A 25245-nucleotide genomic window follows, 5' to 3' on the forward strand; every position below is an offset into this window, starting at 1 on the left:
CAAATCAGGAAATAATAATAAATTTAACAAAAAGATGTGCAGTGCCTCCCTACTAGAAAGTATACTACATTACTGAGAAAAATTTTTAAAGATCTAAACAAATGGAAAAACATGTTCATGGGCTAGAATTCAATATTTTGATATTTCCAAATTTATCAATATATTCAACATAATGTCAGTCAAAATTTCAGCTGCCTATTTCAAAGGAATTGACAAAATGATCTAAAAATTTATAAGTAATGCAAAAGACAGAAAAATAAAATAATTTTTACAATAAGAATAAAAGAATGGCTTTGAGGGTTTATACTACCTAATTTAAGAAGCACCATAAAACTACAGTAGTCAGGACCCTACTGCCTAATGATAAGGATTTTTGGTTCAAATAGAGCCCAGAAAAAGACTCATATGTGTATGATCCTTCAGACAGTCCAAAGGGGGAACAGTAATTTTTTCAAAAAATGGGGCAAAGCAAACTGTATAACAACAACAAAAAAGAACCTAAACATTTAATTACAGCATTCACAGAAATAACTCATAATAGACCTCAGTAAAGATTTCATCAGAGGACACAAAACATATTAATTACTGAAACTTGAATGTTTGGACTTTATCATAATTAAAAACCTATGTTTCAAAGATAAAAAGATGAAAATTCAAACCACAGACTGTGAAAAAATATTTATAATACATATTTCTAACAAATGATGGGTATTTAAAATATGTAAATAACTTATAAATCAATAATAATAAAGCAAAAATCTAACACACAGTAGAAAAAAACATTAATTTCACAAATTAATGTACACAAATGATCAATAGGTACACGAAAATGTATGATATCATTAGGCAATGCTTCTTAGGTACTACAAAGTGCAAATGAAAACTGCACTGAGATACTATTTTACATACCCAGAAGAGTAAATATTACAAATTTACTATTAAAAATATTACATAATTACTAATAAATATTAAAATATTAAATATCTGCTGAGCACATGAAATAATTGGAATTCCCATACATTGTTGGTAGGATTGTAAATTTTACAACCATTTAGAAATTTCTTATAGAGGTAAACATATGCCTATCATATTAGTCAAGCAATTTTCCTCCTAGGTGTTTACACAGTGAAATGGAAATATATGTCCAAAGGATTAGTACACAAATGTAAATAGAAAAATAATTTTTAATAGCAAAATCTAAAAGCTAAAATAACGAACAGGTGAAAAGACTCACATAATATGGTATATTCATACAATGGAGTACTTCTTATTATTAAAAATTCGCAAACTTCTATTATTCTTATCAACTAAGTGAACAAAAGAATATATATTATATTATTACATTTATGTCAAACTCTTGAACAGGCAAAAAGATAAGATGGTTATGGAAATCAGATTAGTAATTACCTGCAGTATAGGAGGGGTTGATTGACTTCAAATGCCATGAGGAAAATTTCAGATACAATGAAAATGTTCCACTAACTGATTGGCACCATCGTCAAAAACCATTTGACAATAGATATGAGAGTTTATATCTGGCTCTATTTTATTTCACTGATCTATATGTCTGTCTTTATGCCAGTCCAACACTGTTTTGAACAGTTGTAATACACTTTAGGATTAGGAAATATGAAATTTGCAAACTTGTTTTTTTTTCAAGATTTTCTTGTCTATTTGGGGTCCCTTGAGACTCTATATGAATCTTAGGATATATTTCTCAAATTCTGTAAAAACTCTTATTGGGATTTCAAAAGAGATTAAATTGAATAAGTAGATTATTTTGGGTAATATTGACATCTTAATAGTATAGGTTTTCCAATCCATGAATAGAATAATAGGATGATTTCCATTTATTTATGTCTTTAATTTCCTTCAGCAATATTTAATAGTTTTCAGTGTACAATTCTTTCATCTACTTGCTTAATTTAACTCCTAAGTATTTTATTCTTTTGAGACTATAGTGAATGTAATTGCTTTCTTAATTTCTTTCTTGGATTGCTCATTGGATCATTTTATAATGATAATATTTAAAATTAGAAAGATCTACCTCATCTATCTCAGCATTTAAGTTAAAATTGAAAATAAAACAGAAAGAATAATTACAAAGATTAAATACGATCCACTGTTTTTGTAAAGTTTAGGTAAAATATACCCAAGGTCATTTGTTTACAGAGTTGAGTAGTTGTAACAGAGAACATATGGCCCACAAAACTGAAAATATTTACTCTCCAGCTCTTTACAGAAAAGGTTTGCCATGCCCTAATATAATCAAACTATTTTTCTATACAAACAGTGGCTTACAAAATAAAGAATCCCTTTGTCTCACATTCAAGAGGTCATACTGTTGTCTATTTAAATTTCATGAAGTAGCAGTTATGATTAACATTGTTATCTGGAAATCTAATCTGGGGAGGATCCCTGTATGCTAGGTGTGACCTCAACCCTGGAGAGGGTTCTTGACTTTGATGGGGAAGGAATTCACAAGAAGATCGAGCAGGTATAAGCAAACAGTAGCTTATTAAAACAAAGTACACACTCAAGGAAGGAGTGCTCCATGCTCAATAGGTGACCCTTGGGTGTATAGGTTTGGGTTCTTAAAAAAGGTCTGATTAACTATATTCTTGAAATATTCATGGGTATGAGGGTGGGTAATTTGCTTAATGGGCTGGGTTGTGCATAACCAGTAATATCCCTTTGGCATATAGGCAGTGTGGAGAGAGTGATGGTACCTATGTCCAGGATTCTCATCTGGCTCTTGTCGGCATGCTCACTACACACACGTTGGTCAGTACATTGTTATTGACTTTATATAAAGAGCTCTGCCCAGTGCTCTGGGCTGTTGACGGCTGCAGGGCCAGCACAGCTGCAGAAGGACAGAGACTGGAGTGGTGGCAGTGCTGACCACAGAGACTGAGATGGCTGCTGGGGCAGAGATGCCCAGAGGCAGAGACAGGCTTGCTGCATGCAGACTCACTCTGAGTGGATGGGATTCTAGTGATTGACCTGCCACCAAGGAAATAAAGTGGGGTATATACCCTGTCACCCCAAGAATGTTCCGCTGTTATTTTCTCAGTCTCACTGAATCAAGAGTGAACTTTTCCAGGGCTGTAACTCATTGGCAAGATGCAGTTAGAAAATTTTAGCATATACCCTAAGAATACAACAAGTATACCGGGTGCACTCTAGTGCCTCCATCCCCCATTTCTTTTGTGGGATTACTTAAGGTCAACTTTGTTCCTATTGCATGTCTGGTGAGGGGGAAAGATAATGTTTTCCCTGAAGAGGAAATTGACTTGGTAGACAGATCACAAGACTATTTTTGGTATGTTCCAGTTGCAAGGACCCTGTTTTTTGTACCTTTTGATTTGAACCCTGAATCCCTCTGCTCCCTGTTCTAGCCTACCTCATCTTTAGGATTCAAATTCATCCCCATTTCTGTTTATTTTCCAGAATTGGTTCATATGACTGCTCCAAATTTTAAAGGAGTCTATGAAGTAGCATATTCTGAGTTGGCACTTACCACAGCAAACATTTTTTTATATGAACAAGAAAAAAGAGAAAGGATATTTGCAGTCAGTTTGTAAAGCATTGTGAAAATGGAAGCTCCTGTGGCCAGGATCCTCATCTGACCGTGATCTACTTGATGATGTAATTGGCTTACTGCATGGGCTACTGCTTACACACCTGTTGACAATAAGCTATTACTGCCTGTGTTGCTCTATAAAGAGCTATACCCAGGGCTTGACAGAGAATCTGGAGCAGAGAGCAGAGACTGGAGGCAAAGACAGAGCCTGGAGCAGAGCAGAGCCTCAAGTGGAGGTAGAGGCTGAGGCAGAACCTGAGGGGAGGCAGAGACAGTGATGGAGATGGACTTGCCAGAAGTGGACCTGATTCTAGCATTTGGACTGCCATGACAAGAATAAAGGTTCATATAAACTCTTTAACCACTGAGCATTCCATTGCCATTTTTTGGTCTCACCAAATCTAGAGTGAACTTGCCCAGAACTGAATCCCCTTTTGGCCTGGAACTACAGTTATATTTTCACACTGTGTTGCACTCCTCAGTTGCCAAGGATCATAGAGAATTATTAGAAATTACTGTATTATGGGATAAAAATAAAAATTTCAATAATAAAAATATACAAAATATTTTCTCTGATGCCAATATCATAAAATAAGAAATTAGTAACTCTGGTCCAACTAAAATAACAAATTTTTGTAAACAATAAAAAAACTAATCTCTTAATTAAGCCTGAGTAAAAGAGGTTGACAATATTGACTTCAGAACCAATTATGAGAAGAGAAAATTATAACAACACACTTCAAACATGGCATTCAAATTGTATTCAAATGAAAAGGTGTAAATACCTTATTATTGTTGTGGGAAGTTGGGGTTCCTATGGCCAGGATCCTCACTGAACTTAAACCATTGATGACATAACTGGCCTGTTGCTAGGCTACCGCTTCCACACCTTTAAGCAACAAGCTATTATTGCACTATATAGGGAGCTCATCCAGGGCTCTGGGTGGAGGTAGAGGTGCTAGTGCTCGACCTACTGCCAGGAGAACAAGCCGGGTAATAAACCCTTTCACTCCAGAGAACATTTTGCTGTCAATTTCTTTGGTCACATTGAATCCATAGCAAACTTGCCTGGGGCTGGAACCCATTAGCAAGACAATTGGCGAAAGTCGGCAGAGTTCATTGTTGACCAAGGAAAAAGACAGGATGCCCTTATGTGAGCGGTGCTTCAGCGGGCTGCCCCTGTGAATGGGGAGACAGTGGATTGCCCCCAATGGGTATGTGGTCTGAGGTGGTTTGCCTCCTAGAGGGCAGGGACCCACCCCAGGACTGGAGGCAGGTGTAGGTGACACTTGAGGCTGTAAGGGTGGCCTCTGGTATAGTAAGTAGGTCTTTTTGAGAAGCAGAGTGCTCATGATGCAGCAGGGACTGTGCATTGACTGATTCTCATAGTATTAAAAAAAATTTGCAGATGAGAGGGACAAGCTCCTGAAAAAGACACAAGAAATGGCATAAGAACACAAGCTGCGAACTGCTGTGGATTCATTAAAGAATGAAATGGCATTGATACAAGAGGAGGCAGCACAAAAGTGCCATCAGCGAAGTGCCATTAAAGAGGTAAAGGCCATGAAGGAAGAGGACAGACCCCTGCAGAAACCACAAGAGGCAGAGCTAGAACGTGAGCTGCAAGGTAAAACATTATATACAGAATGAGAAAGCAGCACTACCAAGTGTTCTGAAAGAGGAAAAGGCCGTAGAAGAAAAAGATGCACTCCTGAGGGAAGAACAGAAGGAGGCGGCACAAGAACGCCAGCTGCAATGCACTGAGGTGAAGGTAAGAGAGCTGCTGAAGACTGAGGTAGCATTGCTGCAAGGGATGGTAGAAAAGGTAAAGGTTGTAGCAGAGGAGGCACTCAGGGGAGGGGAGAGAAAGGTGCCATCAGCCCCAGAAATGGAGGAGCTGGAGAAGGATGAAGGGGTGGTGCCGGAGGCACTGGTGCTTCCTGTATTGAAAGCACACCCAGTGGTTGTAAAGAAAATAAAGACCCAGCAGCTGAAAGTTCCCCAAGCAGAGGAGCAGCCCCCTCCCCAGGTCAAGGAGCACTCTATGGTCTGCCCCTATACTCAGGCTGAGCTGGTGGATTTGGGCTCCTGGTTTAGGCAGAAGCCCTAGGAGTCAATATCAGCTTGGCTCCTGCATCTGTGGGACTTAGGGGTGGATGGGATTGTTCTGCTGAGATCAGAGATGGGGAAGCTGTCTTCCCTGACAGTACAGCTTGCCTTGAGACAGTGATTACAAAATGCACATCAGACCCCAGAGAGTCACTCCCTCCTCCATTGGCTTATGGCTGCACTTTGTGCTGTGTGGCCCATTCAGGGTGATTTACCATCCTCCCCTGATAGATGGCAGACATATGCTGAGCTCCAACAGGTGTTATGGGAGCTAAGCATAAGAAATGCCATCTATAGTCCAGAGAATCATGGCCCAGATGAGGAACCTTTCACTACAGGAATGAGAAATATTGTGCTTCAAATGGCTCCCACATCCTTCTTTGGGTCTCTAGTGGCCATTCTTGCCCCTCACTTAGGGCAGCCCATGAGCAAGGTTGTACATACAGTAGCCAACTTGGGAGAGGCTGGAGCAATGAGAACACAGAAATAAATGAGGTCTTCTACTTACAAGAAGAATTTAAAGGGCCCCATGAAGGTTATGAGGAACCAGATGTGGATTGATTTAATATGGGCAGGAGCAGATGGAAAGAAATTAGAGGGGAAGTCAAATAGGATCTTACTGGAGCTATGGCAGCAACTGAAACCAGAGAAGCAGTCCCATCCATTAAGACCAAAGAGGCAGAGGTCAGAGACAGAGCCACAAGTCTGACCTGTGTGTGTGCAAGCCTTCCTGCTGGAAAGTGATCCAACCCCACCTGAGCCCACACAGGAAGATGATTGGGGAACATGGCTTGACTAAGGGAAAGGTTGAGGTACCTGTCCTGAGGGACCAGGGGGGGACCAGAGGCCTCATGTTGAAATAGCTATACATTGGTTCCCAGTGAACAAACAATGTGTCCTGGCTCTGGTGGACATGGGCTGAATTTTCAGTGATTCAAAGTAACCCTGAGCATGTTCCAGGACCCCCACTATCATAGATGGATACAGGGGTAAGGCTATCAGACTGAAACAAACCCAAGCCCCTTTGGGAATAGGGCGTCTACCCACAAAAGAGTATACTGCATATATATCTCCCATCCCTGAGTATATTTAAGGGGTTGTTATCCTGAAGCATCTATGGTTGCAGACCACTACAGGTAAGTTCAGACTGAGAGTACCTGTCATGAAGGCAGTTCTGAGGGGACATGCTAGGCACCTGCCCTTAGCTTTGGCTGTGCCTTGGCAGGTGACTAGTACTAAATAATACAAACTGCCTGGAGGCCATAAAGAAAGTGGAGACAACCACCTGGAACTGGAAAAGGTGGGTATTATAAAGCCTATCCATAGTCCTTTCAATTCTCAAGTGTAGCCAGTAAAAAAGTTGGATGGCTCCTGGCATATGATGGTGAATTACAGAGAATTGAATAAAGTCATACCCCCTATGCATGCTGCTGTCCCCTCTATTGCAGACCTAATGGATACCCTCAGCCATTAACTAGGAACATACCATTATATGGTAGATCTTGCTAATGCCTTCTTTTCCATTGACATTGAACAGGCAAGTCACTAACAGTTTACCTTTATGTGGGAAGGATGGCAATGAACTTTCGCCGTCCTTCCACAGGGATACCTCTGCAGCCCCATCATCTGTCATAGACTTGTAGCCCAGGACGTGGCTACATGGGAGAAACCACCAATGGTGCAGCTATACCAATATATTGATGATGTCATGCTCACATCTGATCCTCCTCCAGATCTGGAAGGTAAAGCACCTAGACTGCTGCAACATCTACAGGAGAAAGGAGTGGCTGTGAACAGCACCAAGTTCCAGGGACCTAGTTTGTCAGTCAAATTCTTGGGGGGATCTGATTGGGTAAGACCAAAGTTATATAAGAAGCGGTCATAAATAAAATTCAGGCTATTCCTGCTCCTACAACTGTAGCATTGGTACAGGAGTTTTTGGGTCTTTTAGGTGGCTGGAGAGTATTCAGCCCACATTTGGCACAAATTCTGAAGCCCTTATACCGGTTGGTATGAAAGGGCATCAGGTGGGACTGGGACGAGACATGTGCATCTGCCTTTACTACAGCAAAATGGGCAGTCAAGGCTGTGCAGGCCTTGAGTGTGATAGACCCATCAAGGCCCTGTGAGCTGGATGTTCATGTCACTGAAGATGGTTATGGCTGGGGTCTCTTGCAGCAGCTTGAATGAACTCACCAACCTATTGGATTCTGGTAACAACTCTGGAAAGGGGCAGAGGTACAGTACACCTTGAGAGAAAAGCAATTGGCTGCTGTGTATCATGTCTTGTTGGCTACCGAACCCATCATTGGAATGGCCCTGATAAAAGTAATAACCACTATACCACCTTGGGGTGGGTACAATGCTAAACCCAGAAGCCAAGGAGTGATGTGGCACAAACGTCCACTTTGGCCAAGTGTGGTGCCTACCTACAGCAGCATAGTGCCCTCTCGAGTAGCCCCTTGAGTGAAAACTCCAATGCTCACTGGGGCCAGTGACATACACTAGTGAAAAGCAGGAAGAATTTACTTTAAAACCATTAGTAGCAGAGAGGCCTTATCAGGAGGGAAGACCCCCTATACCTGAAGAGCATGGTACACAGACAGTTCCAGCCATTGGCAGCCCCCAGAATGGAGGACTTTGGCTTTCCAACCTAAGACTGAGACAATATGGATGGAAGATGGTGAGGGGAAGAGCAGCCAATGGGCAGAGTTGTGGGCCATGTGCCTTGTAATCAGCCAGGAGCCCTCCCCTATAGTTGTCTGCACTGACAGCTGGGCTGTCTATTGGGGATTGATCCTGTGGCTACCAACGTGGTACCGTGCCAACTGGCTGGTTGGTCACAGACCCCTTTGGGGGCAAGCATTGTGGCAAGACTTAGTGGGCCTGTAATCAGACCAAAAAAATTATACTATATCATGTGACAGGTCATTTGTCACTGGCATCCCCAGAAAATGATGAAGCAGTTAAATTGGCCCAGATATGTTGGTTAGAAGGAAAGCCTGCCTCTGATATAGCCCAGTGGTTACATCAGCATTTGTTGCATGCAGAACAAAAGATAATGTGGGCTGTAGTCCATTGGTGGGTTTTGCCTTTGACCTTTGAAGAAGTTAGTAGAGCCCGACAGGAGAGTGTCATATATACTGAGTTCCACAGTAACATGGGACAATAGCTAAGGGGCCAATGCTTCTCATCATGTGTAGGTAGGTTATATTGGGTCTCTACCTGTGTCAGAGGATATCGGTGTGGCATGACTTGTGCGGACACAGCTACAGGACTTCTGGTTGCTTTTCCTACATGTTGTGCAGACCAGCAGATGACCAAAAGAGGCCTGGAGTATCTATTTGCCACCTATGGCGGACCACAGGTAATTGAGGGTGATCAGGGCACCCATTTTGCTGGACATGCATGCAAGAATGGGTGCGAGAGTTGGAAATCAGATGGAAGTTTCATGTGCCATACAATCCTACCACAGCAGGCATGGTAGAGGCAAAATGGCTTGTTAAAATCCACACTAAAGTCATGTACCAGTCTTCTGTGGGGATAGTCAGTCAGCTTATGGACTGTGCGGTGTCATTTGAATGAAAAACCCTGAAAGGGAGCCCTGAGCCCCATCGACATGTTAAAACACATTGCTGCCTCCCTATAAAACTGCAAATACAAACCAAGGAAGAATTGTTGAAGCTGAGGTTCAGCCACCAGAATAATATCTTGCTGCCAGCACCAACTGCACTAAACCCCAGAGACTCCATCAAGTAGACGTGGCCTTAGACCTTTTGACACACGGACTAACAATGGCTGGCTTTCCTGGCACGTTGGGGACAAGGCCTGGAAGCTGGCCTACTGTGTATTCCTGGAGTAACAGCTGAGTGGCCTCCAAAGATCACAGTAGTATATCCTGAACAACCAGAAGGTAGGAGTTTCTTACTGGGGAGTTTTGTTTTATCATTATGGCCAGTGCATGCACCTCCAGTAGCACTATATATAGACCCTTCAGTAACCCCCACGGGGAAAGGAGTAAAAGTATGGTATACTAGACCTGGAAGGGACCCTCTCTTGCATGCATACTACCTAATGGACAAGATTTGCCTATGTTGGTGTCATTAAAACATGTGTCTTTACGCCCCTAAGGTCTTTGTGGATTGGGAACTCCCTCTGGCTTGAGAATTATTATAATTTTTGTTCAAAATCTTGCTGTATCTTAATTTTTGTTATTATCTCTAAGCTTTTGTTCATGATCACCCCTGAGGTCTTTGTGGATTGGAAACCTCTTCTGGCTTGAGGATAATTATAATTTTTGTTACCTGTATCAAAGTCTTGTATCTTAATTTTTGTTATTATCTCTAAATTGTTGTTATCTGTTGCTGTTGTGGAATCTGGTTACAGTGCTCCAGCTTTCTCACACAGGGACCATCCTGAAAGATAGAGAGCATGTAGATTGTAAGGCAAGAATCCTGGAGGGTTGGACTGTGGAGAAGTTGGGGTTCCTATGGCCAGGATCCTCACTGAACTTAAACACTTGAGGATGTAACTGGCCTGTTGTTAGGCTACCGCTTCCACACCCATAGGCAATAAGCTATTATTGCACTATACAGAGAGTTCACCCAGTGCTCTGAGCAGAGGCAGAGACACTAGTTTCGACCTACCACCAGGAGAACAAGCTGGGTGATAAATCCTTCCACCCCAAGAACGTTCTACTGTCATTTCTTTGGTCACATTGAATCCACAGTGAACATACGTGGGGCTGGAATGCATTGACAAGACAGTTGTACATCAAAAACTACAATAAAACAGGCTGTAAAATAAGACATCAAGTATAATCAAGCTTGTAAAGGTTTAAAGATAAGCAAAGAAAAAATTAACATAAGCAAATATAAAGAAAAATATTGATTAGAAAATAAAAAACAAGAGAATTTATAAGTTTATTGAAGAGTTTGGTGGGTTTGTGCTTGTCTACCTCATGGTGCAATGAACATCCAGGCTGATTTTCAGCCACTGTGCACCAGCACAAGCTACTAAGTGTTTAATAGCCAGCATCTGCTCTAACTGCTATCTCTGCTGTGTTGGTTATTTAAATATTATGAGTATCACTGATGTGAATTCGCAAATTCTAATGAGGCTTAATATGAGACACTTATTATAAACATAAAGGGGACATAATTATCAAATATAATTGAAGCAAACTCAGTTGAATAGGAAGTATTTAAACTGGTTTCCTTCACCTGACCACAACCTACTTCTCTTCAGGAGGCTAAAGGGCCAAGAGTTCATTTTTCAGTTGAAGTGATCATCTTCAAAGACTTCCTGCTTGCCCGCCTGTGGTTCTCCCTTCTGCCTTCCCTTTTTTCCTCCCTTCTTGCTTTCCTTCTTTGATTTCTATGGATCTCATAATAGGCACTGTTTCTTCCCTGTTTGGAATATAAAATTCTTACTTTTTAAGTTTTTGTTTCATATATGCTGGAAATTGAGATATTGTGAATGAACTTTAAGTATTATTAAATGCCAAAATTCCTGGGAAGAATAAATGTATTGAGCTATTGCTGTACATCATGTGCTGTCAGAAAAGGTCAATCTTTGAAGGCAAAGCCTGGATGTTGGTTTCCTAAGTAATATAATTATAGATTGGGTTTGTATTAAAAAGAGTGGCTTTATAAAGTTTTTCCTCTATGATTTAGACTTGGCCAAAGCTAAAGCTAGACTCCCATACTGAAAACAGTTGAGCATTAGAATATCATGAAACAACTAATATTCTGCAAGCCCATTAGTCTTTGCTTCCTCTAGGTTAAACAGGGGTCATAGAAGAACAAATCACTCTATGAACATCTAATATGGCTAATCAGGAAAGATGGAGAAACAAAAGTGCAAAACATTAGGAATAAACAGGAGCTACTGCTGTGGTTATGGAAGACATCACAGCACAATAATTATGAGTGAATACTAAGTGAGACTCTGTGCTCATGAATTTGAAAACCTCCATAAAGTGGATCATTTGCTAGGAAAACATAGAGAATAAAATCCCCATAAAGAAGAAAATCCAATAATGTAGAAAATTAGGGAAAACAAAGACTCTCATCCATATTAATTTATGACTCAGAATCTCCAAACTCTCACTAAAATATAACTTTATTAAAAGCTGAATTGAGGCCTTTAAATATAGACTTTTATATATTTATATAGGTTTTGCTTATTACTCATTAATAGATTTTGTTACGGGTGTTAATACAATTTGTTTTCCCACTGCTCTTATAAATCGACTATTGTTTTCTCCAAAGCTGTATGTTAACTGGTCGCATTAATGAACTCTTTTATTAATTCTTGTTATAAGAACATGTTTAGCTGCAAATAAGTGAACAGTCAACCAAATTATGTTAAAACAAAATATGAAGTTAATTAGCTCACATAATTAAAAACACCAGGCCTAACCTAGTGTTTTACAGATGAGGTTTGATTCAGTGCTTAAATAGCTTTTAAGATCAGGATCCATCTCTTTATTTTCTTCCTCCAATCAGGTTGGCTCCATTTTCAGACAGACTTTATTCTCTGGTCACATGAAGCTATTAGTACCTCCTAGGGCTATGTTCTCCCAAGAGACTGTAGAGAAAATGAAAGTCCCTATGGCCAAGATTCTCACCTGACCCTGGTTGGCTAACTCATTACACGTGTGGGCAGTACATTATTATTGATTATGTATAAAGAACTCCACCCAGTGCTTTAAGCTGCGAGGAGGCAGGAGAGCAGAGGCTGGAGTGGTGGCAGCTTCGAGGACAGAGACTGAGACAGCTGCTGGGGCAGAGAGGCCCAGAGGCAGAGACCAGCTTGCTGCATGCAGATTCGCTCTGAATGAACAGGATTCTAGTGATTGACCTGCCACTGTGGGAATAAAGGTGGTATAAACCCTTTCACCCCATGAACATTCCAGTGTCATTTTTTTCAGTCTCACCGAATCAAGAGTGACCTTGCCCAGGGCTGAAACCCATTGGCAAGACAATGATATTTACTAGTTGAGAGAATTTGCATCCCAGCATTGCCAACTTATATCATAAAACTGCTTAAATCACTTGCCCATCTCCAAAACCACAATGGTCAGGAGTGCTCAGAGCCCATTTCTGATCTTTGATGCAGTAGAGATGGCTACAGTTCCACCAAAACATTTATGGGGCTCTTCCCTGGAGTAGAAGTATTGCTCGGTAATGATTTCCCAGCCATGCACTACTTTTCTGAGTAACCCCCACAACGTGTGAAACTAGGTGGAGTCATTACCAATTCTCACTAATAGAATGTGAGAGAACAGATTGTGAGTACCTAAATATTAAGACTTCTTAAGATTAGATTATTCTTGCATTTAAAAACCCATAAATTACCATGGTATATATCATTAATATATAATTATCTAGCTAATATTCTAGTAGTTTTCCTGTATATATATTATCTTGGCCTAATTTTGTATAAGTGGATATATTAAACCTATAAAAAACACTGAGAAGATTTTGTCCTTTATTGTGCACTGGACAATTAATTGTTAAAGAAAGTGTATATATTCTGAAGGTTTGTGGGATCTTGTTTTAAAACAATCTAGGCCTTTATGTGGAGATAGAGACTGAAGAAAATAAATTTCTTTTACAACTCTTTTTTCATTATTAATTCACATTTCTGATCTCTAGAATCAATTTGATCTACATATTTTAATGAAGTCTAACTTTATCAAATTTTTGAAGTTTTTGGTATAGAGTATCATATAATATTTTCTTTTAATTATTTACATTTCTGTCATATCAATATTTTGGGCCAATTATTTTGTCTATTTCTTTGATCAGAGTTTCAAAGATAATTCTCTTCTCTCCTATCCTCCTCATCTTCCTTTCCTCTCTGTCTTTCTGTGGAAGCATGTGGGGAGGTGGAGTCCTTTCCAAAGAATTAACAGTTGGTTTTATTTATCTGTTCTATCGTTTTTTATCCAAAAAATTATTTTATATTGCTTGTGGAGTAGTGTTGTAATGGTTCTTTTTCCCCACATTGTCCCGATTAGATTCGTGAACATTAAGTGTTCAGTTGGCATCTAAGGGTCTAAGAAATAGTGTAGTTGTTAAAAACTTAGCTGTAAAAAGGAGAGCTGCCTGTAATTAAATTCTGGCACAATAGTTTATTGGCTGTAAAACCTTAGGAAAGTTACTTAACCAACTTGTTTTAAACTTATTTTAGAATATACTATAAAATATTTCAGAGATACAAAAAAGTATACAGCATAAGATTATACCCATTTACCAACACAGACCTTAAGAAATCAACATTGTTCATGTCCTTAAATATCCTAGTGGGTCTCATCCCAACTGCATTAACTCCTTTATACATTTGTTATATTCTTCAGCATTTTTACCACATGTTGTAATTTTGCATTTTTCTACTGTACATAACTGATATCATACTGGATGTACCCCTTCAAAACTTCCTATTTCCCTACAATAATATAATGATTCATTCCTTTCATCTTTTTTGTAGTTATGTTTTCTGATTATATCAGATTGACTTTTTTATTTTTGTTTTATTTAGATTATATTCAATCTTGTATTATCAGCAATGATGCTGTGATGATTACTGTCAACTATGTGACTGTAAATGTGCTATTTAGTCCCCATAAAGTGTAATATGAAGATTTGGCAAGGATTAATTTAGTTAATATATATTTTTAAAAAGTAGAAAACTGCATGGCATATAACCAAATATAGTAAGATAGTGATGTTGTCTTGAGATACATATATATATATACTCCAGCTTGATATTCTTCTGAGAGAAAAATTTTAATATTCTTGACTCTTTTTAGTCTTATAAATTTTAGAATGTATTTTCTGTTTTTTGCAAACTTGCAAAATGATAAGTAGAAAATACACTCCTATGAACAAAAAGGAAATATGATATTCCCATCCAGTTATGCTATCAGCAGGAATAATCATCCAATATTTTGCAACAAGAATCTGGAACGCCCTGCTCTGTTAAAATGATGTATGAAAATATTCTTTTTTCTGTGATCATCTTTCTTTTTCAAAATTCACTTTATACAGTTAGCCAATGGACCAATTCCAATGGCACATGAGTGCACAGAGGTGATCAGAAGGATATTGATTGCTTGAAAATGTAAACATTCTTCAGATTAATCATTCTAATTGATATTTCGTACCACAGAGACAGTGAACCGATGTGACCAGCTCTCTATTTATTACCTGGACCTAATGTGCCCCTACTCTTCCAAGGAGTTATTGAGGATGCTTCGAGTCCACAAGTTTCAGTGTTAACTTTCTCCCTTTGTCACATAGCATTCAAAATATTTGGGTGTTTTTCCCTTTCTCAAGTGTGCATTACCCAGGTAATCAGCTGTAGATCCCTTTGAGCAAAGATAATGCTGTAGAGTACCTTCTACTGGGTACCTGACTTCCTGTCAAGACAATGGGTCAGGATCTGAAAACTGGGCAAGGTTCATGATATTTTATTATGGTGATGCCTTCAGCCTTCTGAAAAACCATCTTCAATTTCTTATGATTATAAAAGTTCAGTAATACCTTTGTGGATATTGTGATTAATTATAAGAAATATAATTATTCTTTATCTCCACTTCTGGCTCATAGTTCTCAAAACCCTGGGAATTTCAGTTCCACCCTCTGATCTCCAGGGAAGGAGAATGGGCTGGAGGTCAAATCAATCAGCAATGGCCAATGATCTAATCAATCAGTCTATGTAATGAAACCTCTACAAAAATCCAACAGGAGGGTTTTATAGAACTTCTGGGTTAATGAACACAAGGAAACTTGGGAGAGTGGCACACTCAGAGAGCATGGAAACTCTTCGCCCTCTCTCTATACCTTGCCTTATATATGTCTTCATCTGGCTATTCTTTCATATCCTTTAACAAACTGTTACATGCAAAAAAGTGTCTCCCTGAGCTCTGTAGCTGCTGTAGACAATTAATCAAACCTAAGGAGAAAGGTGTTGGAATCTCCAACTTATAGCCTATTGGTTAAGGCACAGGTAAAAGCCAGGGACTTGTGACTGGTGTCTGAAGTGGGGGGTGTGGGGTAATCTTGTATAACTGAGCACCCCACTCACTTGTAGAATCTGATGCTATCTCCAGAGAGTGTCAGAATTGAATTAAACTGAGTTGAATTCTCAGACTATAATTTACCTTGTTAGCTGCCTATCTGTTTTGTCCCTACAAACACTGTTTGATTAATAATCCACAGAAGTATCTGAGTTAGGCCCCTTGATTGCCACTCTGACTTTACTGTTCATTAAAATTACATCCATCTGGTTTTAAACACTTAGCCAGTGCCACCTGGCCTCTGTTGTTTTCGGGTTCTATCATCTTTCCAGTGAGCCTTGTTCTATAAAACCTCTCCCACTGTTTCCTCTGATCTACAGAGCAGAATCAGACACTGGTGCTTCTCTCACTGGTGTACTCCTTATAGCTTTGTTAACTGACATTTCCTTTGGGCCTTCCTTATGAGCACAGTTCCCTTCTGGCCTTTCATACAATCTCCACCCCAGCCCACCCACTTTCCGGAGTCTTTTAAATCCCTCCTTCACCCTTTACTGTGGCAGTTATGGTATTTTGACCTCACTTATCATGGGTCATTGCTTATTCCATGCATCTAGGAAATATCCTCATAGCAAGTATGCACCATCTCTCAGAAATCTTGTCAGATATTAAATCTTACACAGGAGAATCCTCACAAATCCATAACCTCTTCCTTATGGCCTGGTTCCCTTGAACAAAAAAGCTTGCTGTTAAATTCCTGATACATTGTTTGGGATGTCTGTCTGCATTTCAAATAGATCTAGGGGTGTAACTTTCCTGGCTTGTAAGACCTTTGTTGGGTTTTGAGAATAAGGTACTGTTGGAATTTGAGAAGTGTACCTTATTGTTATATTCCCTGAAAAAGTCTGTATAATATTTGTGTTACTTCTCCTTATATATTTGTGTATTTCAAAAGCAAAGCTATATTGACATGGGGTTATCTATGTATGATGGGTTTAATCATAAATTAATTTATGTGATTGCCATTGGAATGGTTAGTTGGTCTTTTTCTGTAAATTTCCACAAACTATGTTTTCAAGATATATGTCCATTTAATCTAAATTATCAAATTTATCAGTATAAAGTATTTATAACATCTTATTACTGTCCTAATCTCTGTAAAATCTATAGTAATATCATATTTTTATTCCTGATATTGGCATTTTGTACTTTCATTCTTTTCCTTAGTCGTTCAGTGATTTATTGACTTTATTAAACTTTTAAAGTTTAATTGAATTGAAATAATTGTATTTTGGCTTTGATGGTTTCCCTATTGCCCATTTTTTCCTATTTCCTTGTTTTTTTGTTTTTATCTTTTACTGTTCACTTCCACCCACATTCTACGGGTTTCATTTTTTTTTCTAACATCTTGAGATGAAAACCTGTATCATTAATTTTCAGTTTTCCTTATATTTTAATATAGGAATTAAAGTCTAACTAAAGCTATGCAGTATTTGGCAACATCCTACAAATTTAAATTTAATTTTCTTATCCTGGGATAAATAATATTTTCTAATTTCTATTGTTATTTTTATTTGAATCACATATTATTTAGAATTGTAATCACTTAATTTCCAAGTACTGGAAGACTTTCTATTTTTCTTCTGGTCATTGATTTCTAATTTCTTTCCTCTCTGGAAAGATCGCAGATTCTTAATGATTTCAGTGCTTTGAAACTTGTTGATTACAACCCAAGATATCATCAATATGCATACTCTCACTCTTGTAGGAGTCTACATATGTTCACTTGGTCAAGTTTATTAATTGCATTTTTAGACCTTCTATAATATTTCCAAGTGTTTGTTTTGTTTTGTTTTTGTTTTTTCCTGCTGCTTCTTGCATAGGAAATGTGGCATACTTTCTTACTATAATACTGTACTTGTTCTCTTTTCTTCTAGTTTTGTCAGGCTTCCTAAGATTGACACCATTTGTAACTTCTTGAAATGGACATGTAGACAACTAATATTTTACAGTCATTCTTCTTCTAGTTTTTTATGCTTTAAATTTTATTATAAGCAGATCTGGAAGAATCCATCAAATAGTGTTGTGTCATATTTGTATCACTCAACACAATTCATTTCCTAATTTCCACTGTGTGTTCTTCTTTGACCCATATGCCATTATAATTATATTGTGTAATTTGTGAATATTTTGGATTCCCTAGTTGAACTACTGTTATGGATTTCTAGCTTTATTCAAGTGTGTTCAGAGAACATCCTGTAAATTATTTCAATTTTTTGAGCTTTGTTTAAACTTGCTTATGTGACCAGTATATGGTTAATTTTGGTAAGTAATCCAATGGTACTTGAATTCTTCAGTTAGTAGTGATATATATGATCTATATGTCTACTTACATCCTTACATCTCTACCTATCTATCTAGTTAGATATAGATACTTATATATACATTAAGAGTCAACTGGTGCTATACATTTTTAAAATCAAACACACAGAGAGCCATCCTTCTTTTCCTTTGATAGAAAAAATAATTAGTTCTGTAAATTCTTAACATCTGTAGTTCTATGCTGGCTTCATATGAGGTTCTCAGTTCTTAATACTCATCTTACTTGGGCTCAATGTCTTGTGTAAATTTTAACATTCCAACATCTAGATTAACAGAGACCATCAGTGTAGGCATGTCTTAATTGGCCTGCCCCTTCTTACTGACCTTTAAGTACTTGGGTTTGCCAAGTCTCATTCTATTGTTCCCATTGGTGGGCTTCTGAAGAAATCCTTCTTGTCTAGATTATACATCATCCTGAATTAGGTGTCATTTCCTTCTTTCAGAACATGTAATTCTGTAACTCAGAACTCAGTGTAATCTTCTGAGAGACATTCCAATCAACTTTATATACTTTCTAGCACAGTGATACAATGCACAAAGGGAAAAAAGTTTTGTTTTTGTGAGTCCAGGAATAATACCTAATACTGGTTCCTCAGCCTTGTATATGGTTGTCCAAATGCAGCCCTGTAGTGTTTTATTGCCTTCTAGAACCAGAACCCAAATCTACTTTTTTTCCTGGCACAGGTACACTATTCCAGTTGTTTTTCTTCAGTTTCTAGTGGCAAAGAGGCTTTACATATCAGTAATTCCAAAGACTTTTTAGTAGTGTTTATTCTCTGAAAGCCAAACCTTCAGTGACTGATCTCAGCCAGGGTAGCAAAGGCAATGACTTTAACTTATAAAAACTTCTTTGACAATTGCCTAATATCTCTATCCAGAAAGTTCTCTAATTTCTTAATAACTAAAGTGTTTATACATGTTGAAATAAAAGATCTCTAGTTTGCAATTAATTCCATGAGAAATATTTTTAATTGCTTTTTTCTCACTATAGAGAAAGCACATAATCTTGCCTGGCTTTGTTTTTCTAGTAAGTTCCTAACAGTCTCATCTTGCAGACTTTATGATTCTAATCATGGTCTCGACTGGATGCTCTGACTTTGAAGTGTGCTCCAAAGTCCATCATGGGTTCATTAGGTCATTGCTTGAGTTGTTTTCCCTGTGATAAAAAAAAGTCTGGTTGTCATGGAAAAAAATGTGGTATTTGCTATTTTAGGATAAGAATTTTAACAATAGGTGCCACCAGCACTTCCACACTACTCTGGCATAAAAAAAATTAAGTGAAAATCCATTTTAAAAGATTCACTTCTGCAGAGCCAAATTCCTACCAGTATGCTCAGGAAAAATTACTATGATTGTATTTGTATTATATTTTTTGTTATTCCTTTCACATGCAGCACAAGTCTTCCCCAAGCATGTGCTTCTTTTAAGCTCCTCAGCTCTACATCACATCCAAATGACCCCACCCCACCATTTCTTCTGTATATATTTTATTCTCTTATCTATAGATTTCCACTATAACTCAACCTCACATTTCTAGCCTTAATTTCTTAGTTTTACTCATTATTGTGATCTACTTAAGAAAAGGATAAAAGAGACCTATCTAGCAAAAAGCAAATGCTACTTTCGCTTGTTGGGAAGTACAAGAGGCTCTAAATAATCCTGAAATAATCTGTAGGATTACAGACACACACACACACACACACACACACACACACATCCTGACTTTTAAACTCTGAGCAACACTTCCTCTATTCAATTCAATATATTTAATATTGTAGAGAAAGCTTTTGTTCCCAAATTCATTGCTAAAACTGCCTATAAAAATGTTTGTCTGTGGTTTTGTACTTCATATGTTTTTAAATAAAAATTTTGCTTACAAAAAATTTGCTAATAAAATCCTTAGATAATTACCTTATCACAATATGTTTACAAGCATGTGATAAGTATAAATTTACAAAACAAAACCAATTAGTTTGCCAAAAAGTTATCATTTTCTCCTTGGTCCACTTACATTATTAAGAACAAGGTTAATATCATTCTTTCAACTAGATAGTCAAAGATGCATTTGAGGATCAATAAAATGTTCTTTAAGAGCATATATTTCACTTTGCAGCTTAATCTTCACTTTCTGACCCAAACTAGTTTTGGGCACAAATACTATGTAAATTCCCTAGCATATTTAGCTATCATAGAGGCCTCTCCATCCATAGTAATCCAGGTGAAAATATATTCAGACAGTTAGAATCTTTTATTTCATTATTTTATTGTGATTGTTATGCTCAAGTCAAACTATTTATTTATCAATTAAAATTACTTTTCTTCAAAATACTTATAACTCTATATTGTTTGTACCCCCATGCAATTATTGCTATAATTTTCTGTAATCAAATTTCTTTCCATATCAATGTTTAGTCTCATTTCCAATTAATTAGTTATAAAAGAAATATTTGACTCTCTGACAACTTTTAGATTGATCTTACTTTGTATTACAAAATAATAAGTTGTAATTTGAGATTTTTAAAGAAAATGAAGAAAGGGTATATCATACCAGGTAGAATGTAATAGCTCATGGCAGGTCAACAATTCCAATGGCAGCAACTAGAAAAACTATGGTGAATAGATTTTCATTAAGTATCAGAGAATTGGAAAATAGACTGGACAATCTAAAATATCAGAATAGGGACAAGCATTTGGAGCATGGGTGGCCATGCCCCATTCTGGGTCCTGAGAATGGTTTCTTTTGTTGATTCATGACAGGAAAGGGTTTTGTAGGTAAGGGGGGCACTTTTCCTTGAGTTCAGTTTGCAAAATGTTCTGTTTCCTGATCTGGGTTCCTTATTATATGCTTGCTTTCCATTTTTGAAAATTCATTGAGCTCTACACTTATGTATTTGCATTTTTTGTATGTACTTTATACTTCAATTAAATATTTTTTAAAGTAAATGAAGAATAGCATCAAAATACACAAACTAGAAAATTCTGTAACTTTATAATATTTGGGAACTCGCTGAGTTGAGAAATGGAACAAGGCATAATTTAATGGTGTTTGTAAATAACATTTGATTGAGTATAATTGTGACATGATTTGAATGCATTCATGAGTGTCACTGTTTAGTTTTCTGTTTGCATAGTGACAAGTTCAATAATTTATGAAGCTAGCAGCTTTGACATTTTTAGATTTACTGATAAATCTAACATTATAGCTTGTTTAATCCAGGAGACCAGCACCTCTCACTAAGCATGTGACATAAAGAGTAATTGGCCCTCTTCTCTCTGATTGTGCTCTAGGTTTAACACAACTATTTTTTTCCAGCTAGACAGATTTCCTATTTCTTAATAGCTCATTGTACTTTCTTCTCCAGACTTTCACCACACAAGATTGCAAACAATGATATGGAGATACTGGATTTATTTATTTGCCTTGTGTGCATTTGAAAAGAGAAGTTAAAACATTTCAAAGATTATAATTACACAGAGGAGATGGCAATTAATAAAAAAAAAAAGTAAGAAGGAAATCTAAGAGTCACATGAAACCAAGAGACTATGAGGGATGCACACAGGTGTGTCTAATATACTAGGGCTCCTGGAACAACTACTGGGATATAGTAGACATTCAACATATATTTTCTGAATTTAATAAATAAATTTTTAGAACTGTGAAATTTTTCTCTAAATCTTTGTTTTTGTGAAGTTTAATTTTACTCAATCTATCTATGTATCCTATGTCTTTGAGGTCATCTTGGCATATCACTATTTTCCCTCATGCCTACCCCCAATTTAGGGTCCCAGACAGAAATATGTAACTAAGAACATGTTGAAAGCTTAAGTCGTAAGTTTGTTCATCACAGCATTCATTATAAAATAAGTATTACCTATATATCAACAAATGGAAGATTAATTAAATTCATTAATTTAAATATGTATACTTTAATGAATGATACAAGATAATTTATTTCTGAGAAGTGGATGCTTTTAACTTTTTAAATACTCATGTATTTATACTATCTAGAAATATTGCAGCATAGTAATTGAAATCTTAGGTTTTTTGGAATAAGATAACACATATTAAGCACTTATCATTGTATCTGGCACAACCTAAATAAAGTAAAAGTATTTTTATTATCACATATGCTTTATTTTTTTATAAGCATATTGATACTGTTTTAGGAAAACAAAGTAACATCATAATAAAAATATTTTATGTAGATTTTCATGGATATGGAAGTGTTTTTGATAGACTTAGTGAAATCATTTGTTCAAAAATCACTCATTAAATGATTTTCTGCACATAAAATGTAGGAATAGAGACTAAAATAAAAAGTCAATGTTAATGTTCATCCTAAGGTTTTTTGAATTATAGACTGTTTACTTTTCCTCCCTCTGTTTTTGATATTTTACCAAGAAATGCCATATTATTGAATTTAGTTATAAAAAAGTATGAAAAATCAACACATGCCCCTTTTTGAAAAATGTAAATACTGAGGCAGATCATGACCGTTACATGCTTGCAGCAGCACAGAATGAAAGCAGCGCTCACATTTTTTCATCACGCTCAAACCTTATCTTTATCACTTTTTAGATGTTTGCTTCTCATATTTTCATGTCCTTTTAAGGCTAAGACCTAAAATTGTGAAGATAGGAAACTTTTTTGCAAGCTAGTAGTTTTCAATCCACTAAAAACAATGAGCTCTCCAATTAAGACAAGTAGGTAATCTATAAGCCAAATTATATTTTTAATACTTATCCTAATTTACGAAGCTCAGGTCTCTAACCAAAAGTTGTAGTTTCCCTAGAAATTCACCCTTTTCAGCTGAAAGGAGCCTTGAAATAGCTCATTCTAAGAGACTTCTCTTTCCTCCAACCCAGAGGAAAAGCCTCTCCAGAGTCCCAGACAGTCTAAACAAGGCTGAGTTTTCAATCAACGCCATGAAGAGCATTGACAGGGCTTAGGAGATTCAATAAAAGAAGACCAGGAATAGACCTCAATGTTCTTATCCTTCATGATCCATGAAATCATTAAAAACCAATATTTGATTGAGTTCCTCCCTGGATCAGACAGTCTCTGACAAGGGCAATTGCAAATTAATTACCAATAACTAATTAAAGTAATTGAAGGAAATATTCAGAGACTGAAGTAGAGAGAACTTCATAGCATAAAAATTGTCATGAAGAAGGTAGATCAAGAGAAACATACCAGACAAGGTGATAAAAAAAATGGGGAAAAGTCAAACCAGGAACCTCTTCATCTGATTCCTTCCATGAAATCCTTTGGAAAACTCAGAACCACCTTATTTCTTAGTGAAGTCAGGCCAAGCCCAATATATGAAACAGCCTACCTTCACCTCTTTCATAGCTCACGTCGTGTGTGGTTTGACAAATCTATAATTTCTGTCTGGTGCATATCATCACTTGTTCTGAGCTGTGGCTGACTAGCTGTTGTACCTTGAGTGGGGTTACATGCTTGAGATAGTCCCAAAAAGAACTTGCTCAATTTACCCCGACTGAAAAATCAGTGGTGGCAGTGGGCTTGACTAGCAATTTAGTGAAGTGTCAACTTCTTATTGAAGAAGTATGTGTGACCGAGTGGGCTATGGAAGTTTCTTAATTCTTTTCACCTCTTCTGCTTTAGCTGCTTGTTTTGGGACATTTCAACATTTACCTAATTTTCAGACATTTAATTTCTACTTAAAAAATACTGGAGAAGAGAGAATAGAAAATGGATAAAACCTGTAAATGTTTATTTTCACATCTTTTATAATAAAAAGTACCATTGCAATAGATCAACACAATTTATAGAAACAACACATTTAGATTATTCATTGTTTTTCTTTAGATACATCATTCTTTTGTCCCAATAGTGTAAATAGTTAAATTATTTATATTTGCTGCCCCCTCCTGCCATTACCAATTTTTCCCAAGATATCTTTTTAAGAGCAAGAGAATGGACTCTGTTTTGCCCTTTATGTGGACAGACAGAAATGCTCTCATAGCCTCAATTAAAATAAGTAGAAAGGATGATCGTAAAAGAAACAGGACAAAGAGCCATGTTGTTTCTGTGCAGCTACAAGAATGTGAAGGAAGGCTAATAATTTCAAAGGTTTCAGATAAAATATGAACGTGTAAATATATAAAGTCACATGAGAATCAGTAGCATATTCAATAACTGCAAAATATGTTAAAACTTTGACCACTTGGTTAAAAACTAAAAGATAATCATTTACAATACAATTTTAAGTGTTTATTTGGAAAAGTTAGTTATCCCTAGGTTAGTCTTCTGTAAGAATTTGACCAGTTCCTTAAGTTCCCTCCAGGGTTATCATATAACCCCTCTCTGGTGAACTGCAGTGACTGCCTTCTTTCTGAGAAGCGAATGCAACAATGCTAATGAGAGGTGTTCGAAGCAGTAAAACTGCAATCAAATATTAACAAGCTTTGATTCCAAGAACATTATTCATGCTCATTTTGGATTTCTTGTGAATCAGAGAAATAGGCAGAACTGTCCCTGTTACGAATCTATGTATATGTACATCTAGTTCTCATATGTCGATTTTGTGAATAGAAGAAGTGCTCTGCTTTGATCTATATTGTTAGTGAGGAAGAAATGACATCTGCAAGAAAATCTGTCTAAACTAAACCTGACTTAATCAGTCCCTGAATATATTAATTTAATCCTTGGTCTTCATTTATATTCCAATGAGCTGTGGCAATAACAGAAATATTTAAGTACTAATATAGCAGTAAGTAATTGAAAGTTTCATTCAAGAGAAAAGGTTATTAGGTTTTAGATTATTGAACAGTGTCAGCTTCACAGAATACACAGGTACCTAATTAGCCCAGTATTCATATCTTCTCTTGTGTATCCATTTACTTTGCCTTAGATCAGTCATAGAAGAAAGGAATGTCTCAAAGTAAAGAAAATACACCTGAGAAAAAATGTTCTGAAATAATAGAAACAAGCTCTGAAGAGTTTTCAGAGGCTTAAAATATTTTTTGAGGGTGAAAGATAAACAAAGGGAAAAAACAGTAATAAAAATAAGAATTCAAAATAGACCCTTAGGGGATCATTTTTTTCACTAACAAAAAAGTAGATATTTCTTAATGAAACAAAAACTCTCATCAATGTATCATGTCCTTTTTACCTTTATTA

This window comes from Manis pentadactyla, chromosome 12, assembly GCF_030020395.1.
Source record: "Manis pentadactyla isolate mManPen7 chromosome 12, mManPen7.hap1, whole genome shotgun sequence".
Taxonomy (NCBI): Eukaryota; Metazoa; Chordata; class Mammalia; order Pholidota; family Manidae; genus Manis; species Manis pentadactyla.